The 24,451-nt window shown below is 41.2% G+C and overlaps 1 protein-coding gene and 1 long non-coding RNA gene across 6 annotated transcripts in view; one reads left to right on the top strand and one right to left on the bottom strand.

Moving 5' to 3' along the window:
• PID1 (phosphotyrosine interaction domain containing 1) overlaps positions 1-24,451 on the top strand; it is a 78,539-nt gene that overhangs the window by 43,269 nt on the left and 10,819 nt on the right. The window lies entirely within an intron of this gene.
• Positions 1,195-24,157, bottom strand: LOC121111505. The gene is made up of 2 exons (XR_006930919.1): positions 21,021-24,157; positions 1,195-20,928 (listed from the first exon to the last, which is right to left on the bottom strand). It is a non-coding gene; the product is annotated as an uncharacterized LOC121111505 (long non-coding RNA).

Below are 24,451 nucleotides of genomic sequence, written 5' to 3'. Positions count from 1 at the left end.
GAGTACAGGATATGTGAATCTGTGCTGTTTGTCATTAATTATTAGCTTCAAGTGTTAAAAATATTAGATAATTCTTGAAAGACTTTCTGTTACATGGAGCAACTTGTTTGTGATTTAAGGGGAGGGGTGTTTTCACCCCATGGCTTTGCCTGGAGTTGCATTTAAAGGCCTCTACACAGGGGCAAACAGATTATGTGATTCTGCATTCCCAGGTGGGAATATCTGCTATCTACCTAATAAATGTCTGACACTGAGGTGTTGCACAACTGAATGCTGCTTACATAAGGATACTAACTAAATGCTAGCAAAGAAAATGCACTGGGAATTCTGTGGCCTTGATTTGCTCAGCAGGTGTAGCTGTGTCAACTTTTCCAGGTTGTGAGTGTGGTAGATGTTAATGGTGAGTGAGCTTGAGTTTAAATAAATAAACAAAGTAGGAATTGAATGAACAGATCCAGATATGGGACTCTCACTTGACTCCCCAGGCTGCCTGGCCGGGACGGGGCTACCCCAGGTCATACAGCAGCTGCTGGAGGGGCTGCCTGAAGGTCATGCAGGTCAGCCGTGGTTTTCTCAGCTTTTCTGCAAGTTTTGTGTTCATGATTGCTTAAATAAGTTATTAGTAAAAAAGCCTTGCTGTGCCTCCAGGAAAGTACCAAAGGAGAGTTGTCAGAGGGCCTTGGTGCGGGGGGCAGAGGCTGCAGCAGCATGCCTTTCCCTTAGGTCCACCTTACTGGCCCTTGTGGATGGAGCTTTCGTATCACCGTAAGTTGAAATCGGTAACTTGTGCCCATTTGAAATACTCTCATCCAGAGATTATGCAATGGGAATTAAATTCCTATCATTTCAGACAAAAGACTTTCAGCTTATAAGTCCTCCTTTGTGAAACCAAAGGACTCATATTGTGAAAGTCTATTGTGAAACCAGAGGAGAGAAGTAACGTAGCCCCTGGACTTTGTAGCAGGAGCCTCGTGAACAATGGTGAGGCGCTCTTGCTGTCTCTTTACATTTGTCAGCCTGCCCTCGTTTTCCAGTAGAGTCATCTTTTGTTTCAGTGCTGGGATGGGAGAAGAGCAGCAAGGTATGAGCAGGCTCATAATGGATAGTCAAGAGCACTTCTTGACGGTCACACCATGAGGCAAACAGCCAACAGAGGTGCATCTTTCAATTAAATATTAAAATAATACTTTGTGATACATTTCGTAAGATTATTTTTATTTCACTTTTCTCCTCAATAAAGCAATGGTTTTTGTTTGGGATGAGACACAGATCGTGACTGCAGACATACTTCTGTAATTTCCCCCTCTTTGACTTCTTAGGTTCCGTCTTTGCTCTTCATTATCAATTACTTTTATGTCAGTATGAGTTCAAGAGGTTACAAAAGTGCATGATGTTTCTCACATCGTAGCAGCTTTCTGCATACCAACCCTTTCCCCCTTCTCTCTATGTGGAACACTATAAATGTGTCATGCAGGAAGATTTAAATGAGTACTGCTAAGGTCCCAGACACTCATTCCAGGGTTGCAGTTTCTTAAGAGCTGTCTGAGCTTTACCTTACATGCGGCTATCGCAGTCAAGCTGACTGAAATCCTGCTAATTATTTTGGAGACATTTTTGTGTGACATGTCTTGAGAAAAGAGTCTGAGCATCTGTGAAACAGATGAAGTGAAAATTCCTCTGGCTTCTATCAGCAAACATAAGCAGGTGGAGCACATCCAAGTTTCTGCGCAGAGGGAGGGACTTCAGAAAACACAATGGAAAGAAAAATAATTACTTAGAGATCTTAATTTGGGGATGCTATATCTTATGAGGCCAGTCCAGAAACAGCTTCATTTCAAGGGCCATTGTAACTTGATTGTCAGGTTCATGTAGGAAACATACTGGACAGTGTAGACTTTCCAAGATGCTAAGACCTGAATCTAGAGCTGTATGTGGTAAATAGGATTAACTTCTGGGTTTGAAGGGTGTTACACTGTTAACACTGTGCACAGTCACTAGGGTAATCTTTCAAATGCATTGCTGCATCATTCTACAAAAAGCAATATTCCTGAAGATGAAATGGTTTGAATGTTATACGGCAAAACCCAGGCATTATAAATGAGAAGTATGCTCTGGTGCCCAGTAAAGCAAATGTGTGTGGTAAGAAGCTGTTTTTGCTGCCTGGGGTGAAAGGCCAGCTGGCATCAATTAGCACTTCATGCAAATGCAGTATTATAGAAATAATTTTTACTGAGCAGGTCTCAAAGCCTCATAGTGTCATAAACTCAGAACTACTCTGTGCAGCATTGCACCGCTATGCACACGGGCAGAGATCGGGGAGGTCAAGTGACTAATCTGTAGCTGCACTGAGTCAAAGGTAGTTCGGTTCCATCCTGACATGTCTGTCTTTGCAAGGCAGTGCTGCCTTCACTCAGGAAAGAGAACTAAATACAACGTAAATACAGCATAGAAGGTATGTTAGTGGTTATGTGGTATGCTTTATGACCTCCTTTATGATTGCCTTTAAACAGTGTCTAGAGTAGAAATAAGTTTTATTACATGAAGGACAACTATAAAGGATTAAATAATACCTACATTGATGGACTTTTCTACTTCAAGTGCATTGTGCATGGATAACTGCATATGCAGAGAATGACATTTCCCAGTACGTGAAAGGAAGCCTTGCCACCTTCTTAAGGAAGAAGAGGAAGAAAAAAAAGACTGGAATTAAAATATACATATGTATATATCAGCGCTTTCTTCTTCTGAGAGCATGGCAATGCAAAAATGCAGGCATGCCAAATTCAAGCCTATGTGTGAAACAAACAAATATCCTTGCTTTCTCTGAAGTCTGCACCCACTTGACAAGTTCTGCTGTCTACTTTCTGTGTCGTTCTTTTGGATCAAGAAGATGCAGTCCAAGCACACCAATATGTGGCTAATTTGGTAGTTATTGAGCGGAGTGACCTGATGCTTGGATGAGAGCTCAGAACACCTTGTGGATGACTTCATGGTGCTTGGGTTGTCTGTCTCTATCAGACATGCAAAGGGGAGGAAGTAGGAGAAATTACAGGCTTCAGTGGTGAGGGAGGTGTCTGAAATGTCAGTCCTAAGTACAGGGCCTTTTCTTATGAAGACTCCAGTGTGAGGAAAAAACGTTTTACCTTTTTTGTCTGCCCCCCTTCCCACCCCTCCCTTTATTTTTATATTTTTAGGAGGGTTAATACAAAGGGGGTCGGGAATTTGTAGAAAAAGCTGCCTGGTTCTCTAATAGCTCAGGCTCCTGTTGGAATCAGACGGTATATAGACAAATTATCCCGCAGTCATGCTTGATTGTAGCCTCAAGATATGAACAGCATTTCTTTATTTCCAGCTGACAGGTGGTATGACTGATGGTAAAATGAGGATCATCATTGTGAATGAGCTCGAGAGGCCTTGTGGTTTAACCCTTGGTTTGGTTAAGCTGATGTATTGGTTCACATCTCAGGGCTGTCTTTCCAATTAATTCTCCCAGAACTGATGTGCCGAATAATGAAATGTATTAAGTGATGGTGAGGGAGCGAAAGTGCTGCCTGATTATACAGCTATGAAAATATATTTTTAATGGTGTTGTATATTTGTAAGAAAATTTCCTGTTCATTTTATTGCAACTTCATTGCACTTGTGGAATTACTCTGATATCCTGCCGCTGCAATATGAAGCACTGTTTTGAGTTCCTCCAAGATGAGAGAAGTCCTATGTAAAAAAACAAATAACAACAACACCTGAACCCTATATATTTTGTAACATGGGAGACTTATTCATATCCTACAAAGTGAAATTTGTTTTGTATTTTTTTTCTGCTGGGCGTCCAGATCATAGAAATGATTACAATCATTTCTGTATAACACAAAATTAGTCATGAGGTTTTCATGTCTGGAACAGTTTCATACAATGGACTGAGATATTTAAGGTGCTCATTCATTGTCTCAAAAAGCCATGGCTCAGGCTGCTATTTCCAAGTGTAAAATTAACAGCTCTTTAATAGAAAATGAAACCAATGAACCATTAATTCCTCACAAATAATATATATGTTAGTATTAACTTGATCCAATATCTCATTCTCTTCCTTCTAAACATAAAAGAAGAGTAAGATGGGAGTGGTCCCTGTTGTCCAGATTCCCTTGTAAGGTGTGAATAATGATATGATCCCTGACTTGCCCCATGTCCAGTTGCCTTGCACACCTAATGAGCAGATTCAGGCAGGGGATGGGTTTGAGGGTAAGCTTTCCATTTAGATTTCAGGTGCCCCGAGGATACAGAGCTTGGCGTTATGATACTGCGTGTCTTTGAATTATTTTGTAGAGGTCATACGGAAAAAGTAGGAGAGTGGTTATGGTAGATATATGGCAGTACACTCTGGCTTTGTACCGTGACTCAATTCTTATGGTTTCTGTGAATCCAAATTGATTTACCTGGTTCACTTCAACATGGGGGGATGCAATACGGTTTTGTCTCAAACAAGCAGTGTCAGCTGGAGATGACACTTCCACATTTATAACTGTGAAAGTCCTTAAACAAATTCTCCAAAGGAGTGGTTTAAACAAATGGTTTTCCAATTTATTTTGTTTTTTAAAAACAAAGGAAATAAATTGTGAGCATTATAAGGATCATCTCACTTTTCTCTTTTGAAGCCCACAGAAATAATACTGTCCTGGGGCTCTTTTGGTCCTCTTTGCAGAGTGCTATGAAGAAAATTGGTTATTGCTTTTTTTTTTTCCTCTGTCATTTTCTGTAGATTGAATAGGGATTGATTGCTCTTCTGAGGTGAGGAAAAAAACAGGCTATATCTTTCTGTGATGTTCAGTGCCAGCAGCAATGGATAGCACGAAGCCAGCAGTTAGTGTTGATCTTGAGTGTCAACGAATGTAGATTTAGTTGCATCAAATTATTTATATCATTTTCTGTTCATATGGGCAGTTCCCCTGCTCTCTCACTGTCTAGAAGCTGCTTTTGCTTTTTTTTTTTTAATCATTATTCTGGGTACATTTTTCAGTCCTGTTTTGAAATTCATGATTAATCTTCCTTTGATGTTGGTAGTAGTTAGATTTGGTTGAAGACAAAAATTGCATTTTATGTCTTTGCTTTCTTTTTCATCCATTAACGAGCATAACGTTGACAAGCAGCTGCTGAATGCGATACACAGATATTAGAAAAAATAAATTTCTTGTTATACCTATGAACAGAAACAAAGCAATGAAAGACAATTAGGAAATTCACAGTGTTCAGCTAATTCTCTGAATGACCCTTCATTTTTTGTTTTTTTTGCATATTAAAGAGGCCCAACATTCACAGTAGAAGTCATTTACTGACAAAAAAACTTGCTAATGCAGTCAAGATAACTGTATATGCAGGCATGCTCAGTTTGCTGTCCCAGGTATCCTGTGTCCTGAGTAGTGCATAGAACAGGAGTTATAAAAATGACTTCTTAGGAGTTTTTTTCCAATGCCTTTTCTCATTATAAGGAAACGTTCTTTAGTGTTTTTAATACTTGTTTCTTGGCATTCAGTCCCCCATAAAATCAACATCTACATTTAAAAAAATATTTTTAAAGACAGGCTTTCATAAAACACATATAGATATGATAGTATTCATTTGAAATTATATGCTCCCCCAAAAAAACCAAAAACCAAAAAAAAAACAACATCACAGAGGTGAAGTCATTTGAGAGAGTGTCTATCTCCATACACCTCCATGTAAGTTTACCTAAGCAGTGTTACTAACCACCTCCAGGGATGTTATGAATGAGAGAGGCAGGAAAAGTGAAGGATCATTCACACTCTTGGAAGAGCATTTTTAGGGTTGGGTAATCACTGGCATGAGTTTGTGATCCCTATGGAATTACAAGTAGCTTGGCTAGTCCAGGCTTGTCTCTCCACTGTCTTTATGTGCTGAGATAGTTGTGTGCCATCCTCACCTTGCCTATATGGAATAAAACAGATGGACTGGGCCATCATCTTGTTCTCTGTTTTGACCTCCAGCAGTGATGCCTGGAAGAGGGAGAAACTGAAAAATAAACAGGAAAGCGTTGCCTGCACCTGGCCAATTTGCTCAGTGCTTAAAAGGGTGTGGGATTAAGTAGCTTGTGCCTGATCTCTGCTGGTGATCATCTTATGGATTCTTTTACCCTTCAAGCATGAGATTTGATTACCTTAGGTCTTTTTGTTCATGTTCACATAACTGTGAATACAACACCTGCTGTGTTACCTAACTCTGTGAAATTACCTAACTTTATAACCCTTTAGCTAGGGAAGTACACTTGATTAAATGAGGGCCTCTTTCTCTCAGCCAGTAGCATAAGGCCAAACAAGGAAAAAGCCATTTCCCGGCTGTGACCTCTGCCAAAGCTCCTAGCATATAGCTGCAGCATCCTGCTTCTCAGGTGGAAGTGTGCTACACTGCCCATTCTGCTCCCAGTGCAGATGTAGGTGTGGTGATACACGCATGTTCCAAGTGAAGGAGACCCAAATGGCTGCAGCTCTGGTGGTCCTGTAGGCTGGGGTGAGTCTGAGTTGAGACACCTATTCAGATCAGGCTGAGATATTTGAAAGACCTGTGAATTCTCCATGTCAAGCAGGACAATTGGTAGGTTAACACTGACCCTAGTACTGCTATTTAAATAACAGTTAAAAATCTCACGTTTAAAACATGATTATCTGTATTTTTCCTTGGATGCAATACCTACAGGAATTGTCTTTTGAAGTGCGAAGGCAACTAAAAAGCTGTGCTCAAGTAAGGCAATATTGTGAATTATAAATAAAGGACTGGACCATAGGCACAGCTGTCCTCACTGCTAGCGCCGGTCCTGAAATGCAGCATAGTTCAATTGTATTCTGCAGTAAATTTATGCCAATGAATTGTCCTTCCTCCTGATGGAAGCTGTTTTCACTCTGGGCAGGATGAAATGACTCTGATGTCTCATCCTGTTTTTTCCTCCCCTTTCTTCCTCCACCCTGATCTTTGGGCGCGTGCTCTCGTTGTTTTTTCTTTTTCCCCCTGCGGTTCCTCTCTGTATTCCAGACAAAGAACCTGTTTTTAATTTTCATGTGTCATGTCTGTCTCATAAAACACATAGACTGGATCATATGACTGTTGTGCAATGTTAGAGTGCTGCTGAAATGAATATCACACAGAAAGACTTGTAAAGTCATCTTGAAATAAAATGTACCAAGTTTCAAATTTGAAAGCAGCAGTAATTCCATACAGATGACAAAAATAAAGGCAGGTTGGCCATGGGTGAGCAAGTATGCTTAAAAATCTTCGTGGCTTTGACCCCAGCCACTGTCACCAAAGCTGCCACTCACAGCCCAGCAGAACACAGGCAGTGGGGATCGATGTGGCACACTGAGCAGGATGGGGTGGGACCATGGTCCTGCACTGCCACGGGGCTGTGCTTACACTCAGCACTGCAGTGGCCCCTTTGGGAAAGGATGGGGAATCTTTCCCAGCATTAACCCGAAGCATCATCTTTGGATCACACTCAGCATCTAATTATGAAAGAGCCTTAGTTACGATGCCCTGCCCTGTCGTAAGGCCAAGGACTAGCCAGGATTTATTTCACATGTGAAGGCACAGTCCTCTGTCCTGTGCACAGGTTTGGTAGCATAGCTTCAAGGGGTCAGTGGGAACTAGGCAGGGGCAGCAGGTCCTTCATGCAGACAGTTTCTCTGCAAGGCTTGTGATTGAGGAGGTCGTTGTGTTTATTCATGCGTTTTGCAGTCACTCTGATGCATTATTTTTGACTATGTTGCAGTAGAAATAGTTGCAGGAGTTTTAAAGCAAGTCATCGAGATGAGAACGTCTTTCTCCTCCTTCCTAGTCATTCAGACAATAATACACTTCCTAACATGAGACTCCAGGTGGAGGTTGTACAGGTGGAGATACCCATACATGGAGGTTCCAGGAATTTTAATGATGCGTGTTACTGCTGAGTTTTGCTAAGCTGATTTGGAGAGAGCTTGTGTTCTTGGGACTCCCATGCTGTCTTTATGCTCTTTTCCCTGGAAGGAGGGAATTGCAGCCAAAACCAGACCCTTCTCCTCCACCAGCTTCCCCTACTCTTGCTGAATGCAGCACAGCATAGAACCAGGTGAGGATGACCTGAAGGGGGAAAGAAAAAAGGAAGCTGTAAAGCATGTAGGATGTCATAGGAGCAAGTTAAGAGACGTTGCCAAAAAAGCAATTCATTCCACATGACTATGAACCTATCATGCATGTGCATTAAATATGATGTAAAATAGGAGTTTCTGAATGCTCACACGGTGAGGAAGGGCTGTGCAGCTATGTGATGGCTGTGGCCTTGTCATCATTTTGGGATTATCTTTTTCTCCAGGATAATTTTGTGTTCCCATTTTACAGAAATGCGAACAGAAACAGGGAGGAGTTGGTGGAGAAATCTGTTAACCTGGAGTGCTTATACACAATCTCCTCTTGTTATTGCTGTTATTACACACATCTGTCTTATTTGAGAAAACGTCCTTTGCTTTTCTCTTGTGCATTGTTTCTTGATTTGCTGTCATCTGTGTGTGCTGGGTTTTTCATTGTTGACATGCAGTGTTGTTTTTCAGGAAGACTATAGCTTACTGCAGTGGTCTGGTAAAAGCCAAAAGCAGACAGGAAGGTCGTGGCCATCGGGGCACATCTCTGCCTGCTCTCTTCTGTCCGGGTTCAGGAGGCAGCAGGAGCGCAGCACTCGGGATTCCAGGGATGGCAGTGGCTGCAGATGCTTTGCTTTCAGGCAGGGGAGTAACTTCAGAACTTGTGCAGGCCGATGTTGTGCAAGCTGCAGTTGTTGTGGAGGCACTTTTTCCACATGTGAATATTTGGACAAAGCAAAATATTTTCGCTGGGGATTCTTGGACTCCTTTTTGCTACGCTTTTGTTGTACAGAGATTCTCTGAGTTCTTCAGGCTTTTTGTGGAGTTCCTTTGTGCTGACTCAGAGAAGGCTTTCACATATAAGGTGGCAAATAGTCAGCTGACAGGCTGGTGTAAAGCTGGAGTCATTCCAGGGCAGTAAGTGAATCAAACTCTGGCAGGGAATTACGCTGCTATTTCCAGATACTGAACTTTCCACTGTTTCATTATAATTTATTTTGTGCTCCATTGTTTTAACAACATTGAGGGAAAAAAAAAAAACATTTTTTCTTTAAATAGTGAGCCTATTTTTAGAAAAATTGTGAATTTGATCGACTGTTTTTATATCTGGCTCTGTGTTGCATATGTGCTTGCTTTCTCCATGCTATTCCTGTGTATATCCATGCCAGATGTATGTGAGCCTGGTGGCAGATGTGACTGTCCTTTGCGACAGAGCATCCATGCCCATCCTTGCTGCTCTTTTTCCAGCTTCTTGTGCTGAGTATTTTTGCTGTGCAGGATAAATGACTGTCACAAACCCAAGAGGTTAAGTTCGCACTGAGAGATCTTTCTTTTTGTTTTATTTCCTCAAGATGTGCCTTAATTGTGGCTGTGGAGGAAATGGTAGTATTGCTTCATCCCAAGGCACAGGGATGATTCTGCTGAGGATGAATGAATGAATAAACCCTGGTCAGTCTGTTTGTAACTTGGCCTTATGTAAGGAGCAGTTCCCAACAAAATGCTGAGAGTAATTCATATTTAATTTTAGCATTCTCTTTGATCTAAGAAAGCATCAAAAGCATCCACAGATTCAAAACTACTGTAACTAGAACACCACAAATCTCTTCACTCTCATCGCAGGCTGAGATGAATGTTTCTTCCTGAGATGTTTGCAGCAATAGGGTGGGTGGGTTCCCTCTTTGAGTCTCTCTTTTGCTGGGGTGACAAGTGGAGACAACTGGCTGCTGCCAGTACTGCTCAGCAGGAGGGACCACTGTGCAGAGGTGTATCCACTGTGCCAAGGGAGGGTATGACAATTCCTTTTTCATGTTGCATTTCAAAATACAGAGGAATATGGTTTCTGATATTGTAGTGGGTACTGTCGCACGGAGCCAAATGGCTTTCTTGCTTACTGTATTAGAAAGGAGCTAAGCTATTTTCCTGCTACCAGAGTCAGGGAAGAGAAAAAAATGTAGAAATGGAAGGAGCTGAACTCTGGAAGAAGCTTTGATGTCTGTGTTTGTTTGCTTTTACATTGCTTTTACTTAGTTACTGTTCTGCACTTCCAGAAACCTAATTTCTCCTTAAGTAACAATTTTAGGTTTTCTTTCCAATTCTTATGGTTGAGAAAGATTGTTTTAATGCTTGATTTTGAAGATTGCTGGAGAATATATGCATAAATGTAAGTATGTAAGTATTTGTATGTAAGCATTTTAAACCTGTTTCAATGACATGAAAACACTTTCATGGAACCCTTTCCATTTTCTATCACCAAGTTTCTTCTGGGTTTGTTTGATCTTCCTCCACCATTTCCCCTGAAATGTGTAAGTTGTCATATTTGTTATGACAATGTCCTCGCACTTTACAACCAGTACATAAAACAGTGAATCAGTTTTGATTAAAGGACTGTCCTTTTCAGAGTAGTCCCTTAGTTACAGATTCTACCCTACAAAGGGCTCCTGCTGAAGACAACAGAAATTCTGTGCAAAAAACTAATGGGCACCTGGACTGCAGCAGCCTTGAGGAAAAGTCCTAAATTCTTTCATGATTGTGTTTTAACTATAACGTTTCATAACTGTCTTTGTAATTTGACCATTCTTACAGAATTTTTTTTCCCTTGAATCGTTATAATGATTTACACAAAACTCACTGCATTTGCTTTCCTATGTGGTTATGTCCCAAATGGGGTTTTTAATTTTATCCCAACCTCAACCTAAACGTCTTCATTTTAAATGCTTTTTGGATCAAAGTCATGGCAAACACTAATGTTTTGCTTGGTTTCTAAAGATACTACAAACCCAGTGGAACGCTATTTAAACCTGGGCCTGAATTCCCCACCCAAGCAGAGCTACTACTGATGTTACCTGTTTGCTAAAGTTGGTGGATGAAACAGTGCAGTTTATGGAGATGGAAATAAGGGAATGATGGAGATTTGGGATGTGAAATTCATCAGGGAAATCTTCAAAGCATTCTTGAGTAAACCCCTGGTCCTCTAATCCCTTCTGCCAGTAGAGGTCCTTTTGATGCACACTAAATGATGCTTATCAATTGAAATGGAAATCAATTATTTGCATTAGGGAGTGATGGTTATCAAATAGGCATCTGTGATGAAAGACCTACACTTCAAGGAGTTATTTCCCAGCAGCTTAGCAGCAATGCATTGATGGCTTTGTCTCTAGAGCCAGAGGGAAGCAGGGGTGTTCCTGAGGGCACCACATCTCTGCCGTGCTAACTGCAGTGTAATGTGTCCCTGGATTTTCTGCCTTTGCTGGAGTGAAATCAATTATGCTTTCCATCAGTGAAAATCCAGTGCTATTTGAAGGGCGTTTGGAAGATTTATGAGGTCTTCTGATAATTGCAAGGATAAATTATTTTCCTGCTTAGCTGGGCAATCCTTTAATAATGCTGTGTGAGGCTTTGCATGGCAAGAACAGAGCATCAAAGGCAGGCAGAGCTTTGGCTGGCTGCTTGGGATGGACAGCATCGGAGGCAGAAGGGCTCTGCTTTTTTCTCTGCCCATACTCATCTCTGTGCACTGCTTGCCGCAAAACTGGAGGTCATAGCAGGTGGTGGGGAGCACATAACTACAGTCACACCAAGCTGGGCTTTAAAATGTGTGATAGTAAAGGAAAATTCTTGATCCCAGCAGATTTCTATGTCAAATCAGCCTCCAGTATTGCATAGAGATTAGATACGAAGGGAGCACCAGTACACGCCATCTGGTGATGGTCCCTGCATGCCCACTAGTCCCAGGACCCTGGTGCTTTGCTGCTCTGGAGAAAGGGACACCTGAGGCTTCTATAGCAGTTCACCAGGCCTGTGAACAAACAGGCTGGCTGTCATCTGCTAAAGCCACAGTTCCTGGCAGCACAGATTCCCACATCTGTGCAGGTCTTTCCAAAGGCATTATCTGCAGTTCTCCTTCCAGTTTTATTGCCATTTGCCACCTGGGAAATTACCTCCACCCCATTACATGCGGCAGGTGGAACACAGGGATGTGACAACACTGTGATCCTTTGTGGGGCCCCCTGTGCTTGCCTTGATTTGTGGACATCCAGGCAGTGCGGGTAGGGTGCTGTGCTGCGGAGCACATGTTGCAGGGTAGCACAGTGGGTATCTGGTGTGGGAAGCAGGATGCGACGTGCTTGTGGTAGCTTTTTTGGCTGGGTGTCAAAAGCTGAGCAGAATTGGTTAAAGAGCACAAGCCAGGCTTATTTCAAGTAGAGTTTCCTTTGTTATTTGACTACAATGTATGTTTTATTGAGACATAGCAATGTTACAATCCAAATTGAGTCACCTACCCACTTGGAAAATGCCCTAATGTTGGTTTTACAATTATCTTTGGTTTCTGAATTCTTAGTCATAACTTTCCAGGGGAACCCCTGAGGAGACTCTGCAAGCCTAGTTGTGAAATGATATGAGTTTTATTGATTTCCAAGGGACAGATCTCTGATCTCCCATTTTTTGTACTGTATAAAACATCTTCATTTACCTGGGCTATCAGGGATGCTGGCCAGCAGTGACATAAGACATTTGTAGAAGCAGAGATTTATTGCTTGAAGTCTGAGAACATGAGGCACCTGTACTAATTGCTATGACATGAGCTAGTCCACACCACTGTTTTTTTTTTTAGAACTGCTGTTTTATTTTGAGAATATATGGAACTTAAGAGCTGGGCACAATAACAACTTTGGACAATAATTAGTTGGGCTTGTATTAAGCCTCTGTGAATCAAATAACCTTAGTGATGAAATAGAGATAGGACCAACTTCTGTCAGTTAACAGTTGTAACTTAACAGCTTATCCCAAATAAAATCAGATAATAAACAGTGGGACTTTACGTTGTGATAGTATCTGGCTTTGTTTTTTTCTGCCTCCACATCTTGGCATTATCCCCCAGGAAGATGTACCTTCTCTCTGACAACCGGTTGGATTTTCCAGCTGCCAAGTCACAGAGCAAGCTTATTTCAGACCTTCAATTTCTGGCTGTGAATCCAAAGTAATTCAGCCAGTTTCAAAGAAGCTATTTCGTATATGTCTGCATATGTATCTGATGGAAAGACGCAGCCTATCACACCACGTAAGGAGATCTGTCCATCTCCTTATATTCTGTACGATATGAGCTAATCTTGGCAACGAGTTTTATCTGTTTCCGTGCAGCCTTAGAAAATGATGACTCCTGTGATTTTTTTTCTTTTTATTTTTTAAGTTATCCTTCTCTCTGACTTTCCCTCAGGCATCCAAGTACTATCTCTCTAAAGGAGATTTCAGCAGCAGACATTAGGAATGGGGAGAGAGTGGCGTGATATGAGTCATTAAATAGCGATAAAGAGAAAAGATTACAAACTGGAGCTGTCTCAGAACTGGAACCACCTATTGTGAATTTTCAGGATTTTTGTTTGCTTTTGGTAAACGTCTGCTCCTCTCTAAATTGCAAGCCGAAGGATGAACTGGTGAATGGGCTTTCTGCAGTTTCGCAATTAATAAAAGCTTCAGTCATGTCACAGGAGTGAGTCAAATGTCCCTGTTGCATTCCTTCCTCATTTTGTCTCATCTTAGGTTTCTTACTTAGTAAAACACTCACCACAGTTTGGAGGGAAGGATGGGCTGTAATAGCAGCACTCTGTTCCCCCTGGTTTAGCCCTGCAGTGAGAGATGCAGTACAGCCCCGTGCTGTGTGCGAGATATCAAGTTTGGTCAGAGCAGCCTTGCAGTAAACACTCCTTGCTACACGTCAGCCCGCAAGATGTAAATATTTAAGGGGTCCTGTTGAAGGGTAAGCTCTTTCAAGAGCCTTCTGTTTATAATCATTCACAAAAGTAAATGTTTCCTATTATACAAAGAGTGTGTGGTAGGTTCCTGTGCTCAAGCACTCTGCTCACAGTAGGAAAAGCACGTGGAGCTGGAGAGCTGGGCTTCTTGCTGCTGGGTGCGTGTTGCATCAGCCAGGCACGGCCCTCTGTTCCTGCACTGCTGGGCTCCATGGGGCACGGCTGCTCCCAACCCACCATGTTCCAGCACAGAGCAGGGCAGGCCTCAGCTACCCTCGGTGTTGCTGTGGTATGTGTCATGCCACAGGTCTACAGCTCACTTGTGCTCAGCAAGTTATAGAATCATAAAATCATGACTAAGGTTGGAAGGGACCATAAAGGTCACTGAGCTGCAACCCCTTGCCGTGGGCAGGGCTGCCAACCAGTAGATCAGGCTGTCTGGTGCTCCATCCAACCCAGCCTTGAGCGTCTCCAGGGCCTTTTCTCATTTTCAAGTACTGAGTAACATAGGATGCGACTCCCTGCAAAAATTCACTGGTTGAACCTTATTTTTTATTAGGATAAAGTAATTAAAAAGTAATTGGAATATATGGCTTCTTATATTTTCGAGGTCCTCTGCTGACACCTCCTCTGGGGGACGATGCGGTTTTGGCACAAATCTGTATTTCTAACTTCTCTTTATGCAAATCTTGCCACAAAGAGCCTGCTGCGCTCGCATGCACTGCAGTCATGGGGACCAGTGAGCTCCCAGACTTCTCACAGAGACGTGTGGTTTCATCTTGTTCCTTTTTCTTCCCTTTTTTTTTTTTTTTCCCCTTTTTCCCCTCTTCCTTCTAGAAATACAGTTGTGCTGCCACAGTGCAGATACAGCTGTAGTGACCTTACCTTACATCATAAATGCTTCCAGCATCCCAGGCTGCTGCTGAAGTGAGCAATAAAAGCAGAACCTCCACACTGTTCTGAACCTCAGAGGTTTTTCTGCATGGGTCCAGGTCTCTCTGTGGAGCGTTCTCTGGCTTTGCAGACAGTTTCCTATTCATTTAAGACTAATTCCCCTTTTCAGTCATGTTGGGGCAGGAGTCTTGCCCCCTGGTATAGATTGATGTAGGATGTGTTTGTGTCTTTTTGAATTAAGGAATTAATTATCTTTTCCTGCTTTGTGTTGTGTTTGACAGTTGTTTGTGGTCTGATATCAAGCTATTATAAGGTAGTATTCTTTCATCTCTTTAAGCTGCTGTGGATGAGTTATTGAGGAAGGCTGAATATTCAGCTAATTTGATCTGATTAGGATTTATTCAGATAATAATATTTATTATAAAAGTGTGCTCTGATCAGATTTATTAAGTGTTACCATGAGCCATTTACCGCGGAGAGAAAACAAGAGGTAAAAATGTTCTGGGAGACCGGCCAGCAGCTTGGAAAGCTCATAATAGAAGTATGAATAATAATAATAGATATTTGACATTGATATAATCTCATTTCTGTAGTTAAGGTTCTTCATCCAAGATACTCACTTCTGGCCTTCATTCACATGCGTTATACTACCCAAGAGGAAAAGAAACAGTGCAGTTAACTCAGATGATTCTAAGGGAGTGCTCAACTTTTTGTAGTGTTACATAATTTTTTTTTGGTTATTATTCTTTTCTCTCTCTCAAATATGTAGTCCAGGTATAAACTAATTTTCCCCATGTTTTCCTTTACCTCCTACTTGCACTGCCATGCCTGTGCTGAATATGAGTTCTGCTGCTGGTGCCTGCTCTTCTGTTAAGAAGCAAGAAGGAACAAAGAAATTGCTATTGCATCGTAGTGTCTAGGAGGCAGTTGACTAAGAGGAAGCTGAGGTTTTCTGATGGTACAGGGTGTCCTTTGCCCTTGACTCTGGCCTGGTTCTGACCCAGTGATGCAAGTTCGGCTCTGGCTTGGAGTTAATGAAATCCTACAAGCAAATAATTAGGAACTCAGTGTCCTGTAATGTCAGTGTACAAGTGGTGCCATAATGAGATGCTCCCAGCATTGCGAGCTGCTGGTTGCATATCCCATCTTGTTTTCTGTTTCTTTCTTTGTTTGAAATGGCTTCTTTGGCTTATGTGAATGAACTGGTTGTTTCAGAAGCCTGTTATTGTTTGTTTGTTTACTATTTATGTCAACTAAGATCTACAAGATCCAAAGTTATCCACATGTGAAGATGCGTTACGGATTCTGTCCCTGTGCTCGATGCACAAGAGGACATGCTTACAGCCTGACTATGGATCTGCTTTTTATGCCTGAGAGGTGAAAGATTTGACCTCTATAGTTGGAGGTTCACCAAGAGATTGTTGACTACCAACAGTACCCCATGGCAAGTTTTTGTGAAGAAGGATGTTTTAGTTGTGTCATTTAAGCAACTGCAGCATGATTATTTCCAAATCCAGTGTGTTTCAAACTGTAGACTACAAGACTATTTTGGTGGGTTGTGAGTCTACTCAACTGGTTTCAGAGAGATGTCTACCACAGCAGGTGTGAGTGCTTGTACTTGGCCACCAAGTGGCACTCCAGACCAGCAATCTAACAGGGGGAGGGTCTATTTCTGTCACCAGGTTGCAAGGATCTAAAATACAACTATTTGCAAGTGTGTAGACAGCACTGAATCAAACTGAATTGCTGAAGGTTAAATTACTATCTTCAGAAATGTACTATAATATCCAGTTTGACATATCACTATTCTGGTACAATATAAATATCAAACTTGATTAGCTGTCAAGTGGTAACAAAAAGAAACAATCATCTTTCCAAACTTTCCCCTCCAGAAAATAGTAGGAATCAAACAAATAGCTCGTTACTGAAGGTGGATTAAAGTTTCAAAATATCCATTGTAAGTGATTTTTGGTTAGTTTGCTAGAATATTTGTTTCCTAGAAGATGCCGTTATGAAGGGGGTTGGTGTTGGAGGCAGCTGTTCAAGCTGCTGCATCCATTGCTGGATATAACCTATTGCTGTTCTTTCATCCAGCCTTAGTGTTGTGTCCAAGATTCTTTTTGACACTTTGATATTAAGCTGTGTTTACAGGACCAAAATGTCCAAGTACCTTACCCCAATTTTTTTAACAAGAAAAAAGTCAAATAAAACATTACATTTAATTGACCTTGTTGACAAAGCCATCCAAGAGCAACCAACTGTAATCCATAATTTTAAGTTAAGATATCACAAGTCAAGCAAAACTCTGATGTGAATCAAATTTGAGTTACAGGATCATACCCAAATTTAAGATGTGCTGGAATTTAGGCAGTGCAATGTTTAAAACATTATTTAGTGTCATAACGAATCATCCATCATGCTCTGTGGATCTAGAATTGTTTATAACCATTTTTATTACGGTGAATGGTTTCTAGCCCATAGCATAATTATTATTCAAACTATGTGACATCAAGGTAATTCTTTTTTGCTAGATTAATAGGTAACTCCAGCCTACTGTCTTACGTATGTAGCTGTGAAGGCAGCTGTTGGAAGAGGAACTTCAGCAGTATTTCAGAGTAAATGCACTGGGTACAGCTCTTGTTGCTAATGACAATGGGATATCATCATAGAATCATATAATTTGGGTTGGAAGGGACCTGTAAGATCATCTAGTTCCAGCCCCCTGATATAGGCAGGGAAACCTCCTGCTAGACCAGGTTGCTCGCAGCCCCATCCAGCCTGGCCTTGAATGCTTTCAGGGAGGGAGCATTTACAACTTTGCTGGGCAACCTGTTCCTGTGTCTCACCACCCTCACAGTAAAGAATTTCTTCCTAATATCTAGTCTAAATCTACCCTCTTCCAGTTTAAAACCGTTTCCCTCCCCAGCTTTCCTGTAGGCCCTCTTCAAGGGGTGACATCTCTGCAGATAAGAAAGAATCATGGTTTTTCCTGGAGTCTGTCTATCACAGAGCATTGTTAAGTCTAATGGCTGTTTTTAAAAAGAGGGAAAAGTTGGTCCCATTCACTGCAGGTCGGTTCATTGTTTAACACTGTGCCTAGTGTTAAATCACTCAGCTCTGTTTGGGGTAAATGATTGTAACTTATCTGACAGCTGTATATCTACACATTTGGATTGGGCATAGATGCCTTCCTTCTTTCTCTAAGCAGTCTTTCAAATGTCAGCTTTCTGTGGTTGGAGGCCATATCAGACCAGAGCTGAAATTTCTGAGTTTTAAAATACTTACTTTTAGCTTTTAACTGCAAATGCTAATCAAACTTGGTATTTTCAGATGTCTTTGGCTCTTTTCAAGTTACATAACTTCATCTCACAAAATGTCACTGCACTGAATATGGGACCCATGTGGGACCTTCTCTTGTGATACTAAGTGCTCTTCAAGGACAAATTTTTATATGCTTTCTGGTTTCTATTCAAATTGCAGAGAAGATCGTTAATTTCTAGGCTGTTGTTTAATTGAAGTAAAATTAAACATTATCAGCTGAAGTTACGATATTTTTATACTGAATTTGTACTTCATTATGAATGGCATCCTTAAAGACTGATAATTGAAGTAATATTGGAACTGTGATCTTTTTTCATAGTAGGAGAACTGTAACCAGGTTTAACAGCAGTGTAACAGTATATACTTTAAAGACTCTCAGTGGGAAGTCATTCTTCATTTTTATCTTAACAAAGAGGACACTTTGTGTTTTCCTCATAAGTAGCAATGGACTGTCATAGGAAAATGTATGACCAATTTCTCATGAGTTTCTGTTCTTGAACCTGATTTCCAGTGATGATTTAGGGGTTGAAAAGTGGTATTTGGGAAGTTAAGCCAAACCTTTAGTATTCCAGTTGTGTGACCTGGTAGACTTCAAGTTCCCACTGTTAGTTCAGATTAGTTATACAGCAGAAATAGATGTTTATTTTTCAGCATATACTTGTTTTAGCATTTAGCATATGATGGTCAGAAGATACGGAGCTTACAGATACCTTAATTGATCACTCTGGATTTGTTTAAAAAAAAAAAAAAAAAAAAAAAGGCTCAGATCCTGAGTTGAGAAGTGCTCAGAGCCCAGAAGCCCTTCAGAAGGAGTAGATGTGTCTTCATTTCATGGCCTGGCCAGAGCTGAGCTCTGCCAGCTGATGCTGAGACATGGGTCACCCTTGTGAGAACCCCATCTCTTGCTCTCTAGGTGAGCTTCCTGCTCCCTGCCTAGGAAATTGTCTGGGTATGGGTCCATTCTTACTCCACTGTAGCCTGGCTGAAGATGCAGCAGGGGGAAGAGGCAGTACTGGAGAAGATGTGGGTGGCGGAGGTGGGGTTCCCCTGTGTTCCACCATTCCATCCTTCCCAGCTGACCAGCCCACAGTAGTTAGAAATGTTATGCAGAGCATTTTTAGGAGTGGAGGTGGAGGTTATGCTCATGCTACTGCTACAGTGATGGACAACTCTTTGTCTGACCTTTTGGGATTTCCAGGCCCTATTGGTGGCTACATTTTAGTATACGGTGTACTTTTCCCATTCTTCTCCTCTGTCAGCCCAGACAGATCACTCTTGCCTTGCACAATACCTTTTCTGCAAATTACTCATGAGTCACAGAATCACAGAATCACAGAATGACCTGGGTTGGAAGGGACCTCAAGGATCATGAATCTCCAACCTCCCTGCCGGGCAAATCTCGCCAGGATCTGATTAATCCAAGCAAATATCATCCCTGTATGACCACAGGATTTCCTTCCTGATAGGTTTGAGCATTCCAGAAGACTTTATTAACCATTAGAATGGGCTTTTGATCCTTTTTCTGTTTTAGTTTTGGTTCAACACAGCTGTTAGAATGGTGTATTGGCTACATTAGGGAAAAGCAGAGTATTTGTCTTGGCTCTGGTTTCTCATTCACCATATGGCACCAGTTTCACTCTTATCTGTTTTGGGAAATGCTTTAGTAGTCCCATGTTTCTATATGTGTCAATGATGTACTTCCACACTATGCATAAACCTGATGTATCAGACATCCAGTTGTATATACTAAACAGATCACCATATTGAGAAAATCTTTTATGAAGCCTTTGTATTTTGTCAGGTCTGTATGAGCTTTCTGGACCTGTACATCAGTACAGTCCCTTTAATGCAAGTGACTATGGGATGCACAGCTGAAGAAGAGGTGAAGGAACAGACATCTAGCTGACTGATTGTTAAAAAACGGGATTGATGTGAACAACAGGCAGCAGCGTACCAAAGGCTGGGCTGGCCATCACATTTCTGCCTGCTGTGCTCTGTGCCAGAGGTTAGGATCGTGTTTGTTTCTTTCATTTCACAAATGCTGGTAATCCTCTACAGGATGGGTCGAAGCTGAAACAACCTTCCTTTTAGGCAATGTCTAGGACTAGCTTAAGGGCAGTATGAAATGCTTCAGATAGATGTCTGTCTGGCAATAGCATTGCAGGAACCAGCACCAGGGCTTTGCTGTTGCTTCAAGATGTTATACTGGCCTGGTTCATCTTGGTTATGATAGATCAAACAAGGCCATATCATAGAAATTATAAAGCTTTTGGCAAAGTATTACTAATGCTGTTGCTTGTTTTCTCTTTATAGTTAGCTAGCAGGAATTACCTTGAGTGTTTCTGGGACCTCCAGTTCTGTCCTCAGTGTTCTCCCTGCCCAGCTACCCTGACCAGCTTTTATGCCTTTTCTTGTTCAAAGATGTCAAAATCACATTTTGCTTTCAGCTGTTGCTCCTCTTCATGAAGTCACTGTAAGGGGAGTGCAAACTGAAAAACACTGCTCTCTTCTCTGCTGCCAAAACACAAAATAATTTCACATGGGCTGATACTGAAGACCAGAAAGCCCAAGGTAATTTTTGCTCTATGACCTTGGTGATTTCCTTCTGTCTGTTGATTTGCTATCAAAAATTTGACACTATCTTTTTAATAATGAGAAGAAAAATACAGTCATCTCTTAGTAACTTCAAACTGATTATCTGTTGGAAAAGAGTCTGGCAATAGCTTCCTTTAACCAGGAATTCAGTAGATCTTCAGAATGAATGGTGTTTTGCTTTTCTCTTTTAGTAGTAATATGTATGTTACAACATCCTTCAGGTGTGATTATCGTTTTCTTTGTCTGAGAATCATCTGTTGAGGGCAGCATATAAAGTTGAAGAAACTTGGACTAGGAGAGTTATATACAGGTTATATAGGGAAAAAAAGAGTGATTATACACTTACCTACGTGAGTCGTCTTTGAGCATTATCCATCTACATGGAAGGAATTACATTCATCTTCTGTTGACCATTACAGAATTCTTCCATCCCTAAGATAATGATTATACCAGCTGACAAAACCCAGAGCTATACATCCATTTCCACACTTGGAGTACACCCTTGGATACAAATTTCTGTTCTCTTAGTGGGTGGGTATGTCATGTGCATGGTGTGTTTTTCCTTTGTTTTCATTAAAAAAAAAATCATTCCTGAATGTGGCAGTTTGGCTACTGGGACGGAGGAAGGATAAGTGTAAGTTGAAACCCATTCTTGCCATTGCATCCTTGATTTAATTAGTTCAAATACAATATCTTGGTTATACCTGACTTTGTGTTGTGTACAGAAGAGTCTGATTGTTAGTTAGAAAGTGTGAAGGATGTTATCCCCTTTGCCTAAAGCATAAAGTGAGAAGGCTGTCTTCCTTTTTTAAAAAAAAGTCCTCCAGAACAGTTTGCTTTACATCAAAGAGAAACATTTGGTTTCATGATTTCTTCCAGATAGTCTGTAGTACAGGTCCAAACCCAACCTGTAAGAAGTAGCCAAAGTGATTTTTGCCTTCTCTTAAGTTCTTACTTGCTAAACCTAATTGTGCTGGTTATGTATTTTTCCAAAGTACAGCAGCCTTATATAACAGAGTAGATTTTGCTTTGGCATGTGGTACTGTGCTGTCATCCTCTTGGATCACCTCCAGGAGAGCACAGGTGGCAGTTCTGCTGGGATCTCACAGCTTCTCTGTTTTTATTAGCCTTTTCTGGCTGGCATCCTCTATGGTAATGACCCACCCGTGAGATGCACTTCCTTTGGACGACTTCATGGAATTTCTTCTGTTCACCTTCTAAAATTTCTGCCCAGTATCTTAAATTAAACATCTGGATAAACTGTTCAGTATTCGTTCTAATAATCAATTTATGATCAAGTTATCGACATTTGATGTAGCGTTCTTATGAATTGTTCAGGGATGACCACAAACTACCATGTGAAGAGTGTGCTCTGGTTTGCTCTCCACCCTGGGAATGGTCGCGTATTCAGCAAGAGCTTTCTCAGGGTCCTGTCATGCCTCTTTACTTTGTTCCACACATTTCCACTCTTACCTCTCCCTGTGGTTGTTGTAGCTTCAGCATTCTGGTTTTGATTCTGTCCTGAGCAGTGCGTGCCTATGTCCATCCTGCAGCTGCGTGGCACCAACCTACTGCTTTTCCTGGCAGGAGGGGAGGAAGAAGCGCAACTGGCAGGGAGGAAGGAAGGCAGATACAAGAAAGCAGCAGTTATTTTGCTTCATGAATGCCTGTCCTTTGTGTTCTGTAATTCCTGGGTGATTGTAACAGTCAGGACCTGCTCTGCAGAGTGAGTGGGAGAGCAGCAGACATACTGGTGTCAGGGCAGTTTTCCCATACGTTGTTAGTAGGCTCTTGATGACGCTGTACTGGGAATGAGACACGCAGTGTCCTGAGCAGTGCAGTCATTTGAAAACTCTGTATGTTTTCTTTTTGCAAGTGTAGCACTCTGAGCATGGCTGCTAGAGCCAAATTTCCATTTGGTTAATTACATTGCTCCCTCATTAACTGCCCTTGCATTTTCTCTTGGTAGTACTATTTATCATTCCTCTTCTAAATCCTGGAGTTGTGTATACAGGGACATTAAACAGCTGCTCTTTATGTTTAGATGATGTAGCTTCCTAAATGCTTATTTGGAAAGAAAGGTGTTATGAATAATTCAGTGGAATTATTTTGTAGTATATAGATGTGTGCATCATGTCTTGTAAGAATAGTGCAATGTCACTTGATGTATGCACATAGGAAGTTGTTGATGTGCACTGCTGAGCAATCTTTGGTCTTAGAAAAACCTAAAGCTGTGATTGGCATTACAGTATGATAGGTTAATGCTGTTTCTGGCTGTTAACAAGTTCATCCCAAAAGGACCATGGCCCAATTCTCTACTGCATACTGTTTGATCTTGCTGCCCACAAACATCCATGGGAGGACTGTGTTGTTCTTGCTGTGGCTACGTTTTAAATGTGGAGATTTTTATAATGTCTTTGGTACTGGAAGTGCAGTTGTTTTGTATCTACATTCTTTAATTCAAATCTTATCTTGCTAATGACAAACCGCATAGATAAATTAGCATCTATACTATCTGTTATATGTCTTAGTTTTTCAGGTAGGGACTAACTTGTATCTCAGCTTTTTCTCCTTGGGAAAAAAAGGTAAAGAAGATTCTCTAAAGAAGCATTGTGTGCTAGCTGCCCTTGCCTGGAGTGAGAAACAATTTCTCCTCTCTTTTCTTCTTTTAAATTAATATATATATATATATATAGTGTATGTGAGTTTCTTCTTGTAGTAGCAGGATATTTTCTTATAAATAAGTGTCCTGCACAGGAACAGCTTGGTTGGCCTGTTTAGATTTCATTTTTGCATACATGGCTTTAAGTTTAATGCTGTTCTTGGCTTTGCCCTGGTTTCTACCTGGTTTCGGCCCTGCAAGAGATATTGGCTTGTTCTTATGAGGAGATATCAGAGGAGAGAAGTGGAAAGCTAGAAACAGATAATAGGACATAAATAATATAGTGTGTGCTTTACTGCAAACATCGAAATGTCCAACCTACAGTAAATTCTGTGTTACCCTAAATGCTGTTTTCTCTGACTGTATGGTCTCTTAAAGTTAAGCTTTTTTAGGGAGCTGTGAGGCACCTTATTGATGGAAAGCATTCAAGTAACTGCTGATGTGGAGAACACTATCATCAGACTTCTGGGATTTTTATCAGCTATATATCGTAGTCATAGCTAGCAATGTTATTAACTTGTAGATGATGAGACCTCATTGAGGTTGTTGTACTGCATAATGGCTGTTTCGCAGGGAGGAACACATTTTGCTCGGAGACATCATAGGCCACCTGTAATGTCCTTTGCTTGAGGAAGCTGTCTTTTGTTGTCATGCTGAAGGGTGATTTCAGAGTGTCAGTGTTGCTTTCTTCAGTACTGAGACTTTCATCCCTGTTTATACCAAGCAGCAACTGGAGCAAAGGTGCCTAAATTTGAGTGGCAGAGCATTCGCTGGGCTCCCTGCTGTGCAGGGCTTTGCTGTACAGTCCCAGTGACTGCCAGGCTGTGAAGAGGAAGATATATATATATTAAAAAAAAAGGAATAAATGGGGCTGCAGCTGTATTTCTTTTTCTCCTAAAGCAAGGTGGGAAATAGAGAACAGATGAAACTGTTGCTCAGCGGCCATACTGAATCAGTATTGATTCTGCTGTTGTGTTTTGGCACTGTATTTTTATATCCTTTCTTTCAAAGTATACTAAAAATACAGAGATCCTCTGCAAATATAAATTAGAGCAATCTTTTTAAAATCCAGATGGCTGTTTTGGTTGGCTGAGAACTGCAAGACTGGGACCTTT

Source organism: Gallus gallus, chromosome 9 (genome assembly GCF_016699485.2).
Source record: "Gallus gallus isolate bGalGal1 chromosome 9, bGalGal1.mat.broiler.GRCg7b, whole genome shotgun sequence".
Classification (NCBI taxonomy): Eukaryota; Metazoa; Chordata; class Aves; order Galliformes; family Phasianidae; genus Gallus; species Gallus gallus.
Note: the sequence above shows the minus strand (reverse complement) of the source record. Positions and strands in the feature narration are given on the sequence as shown.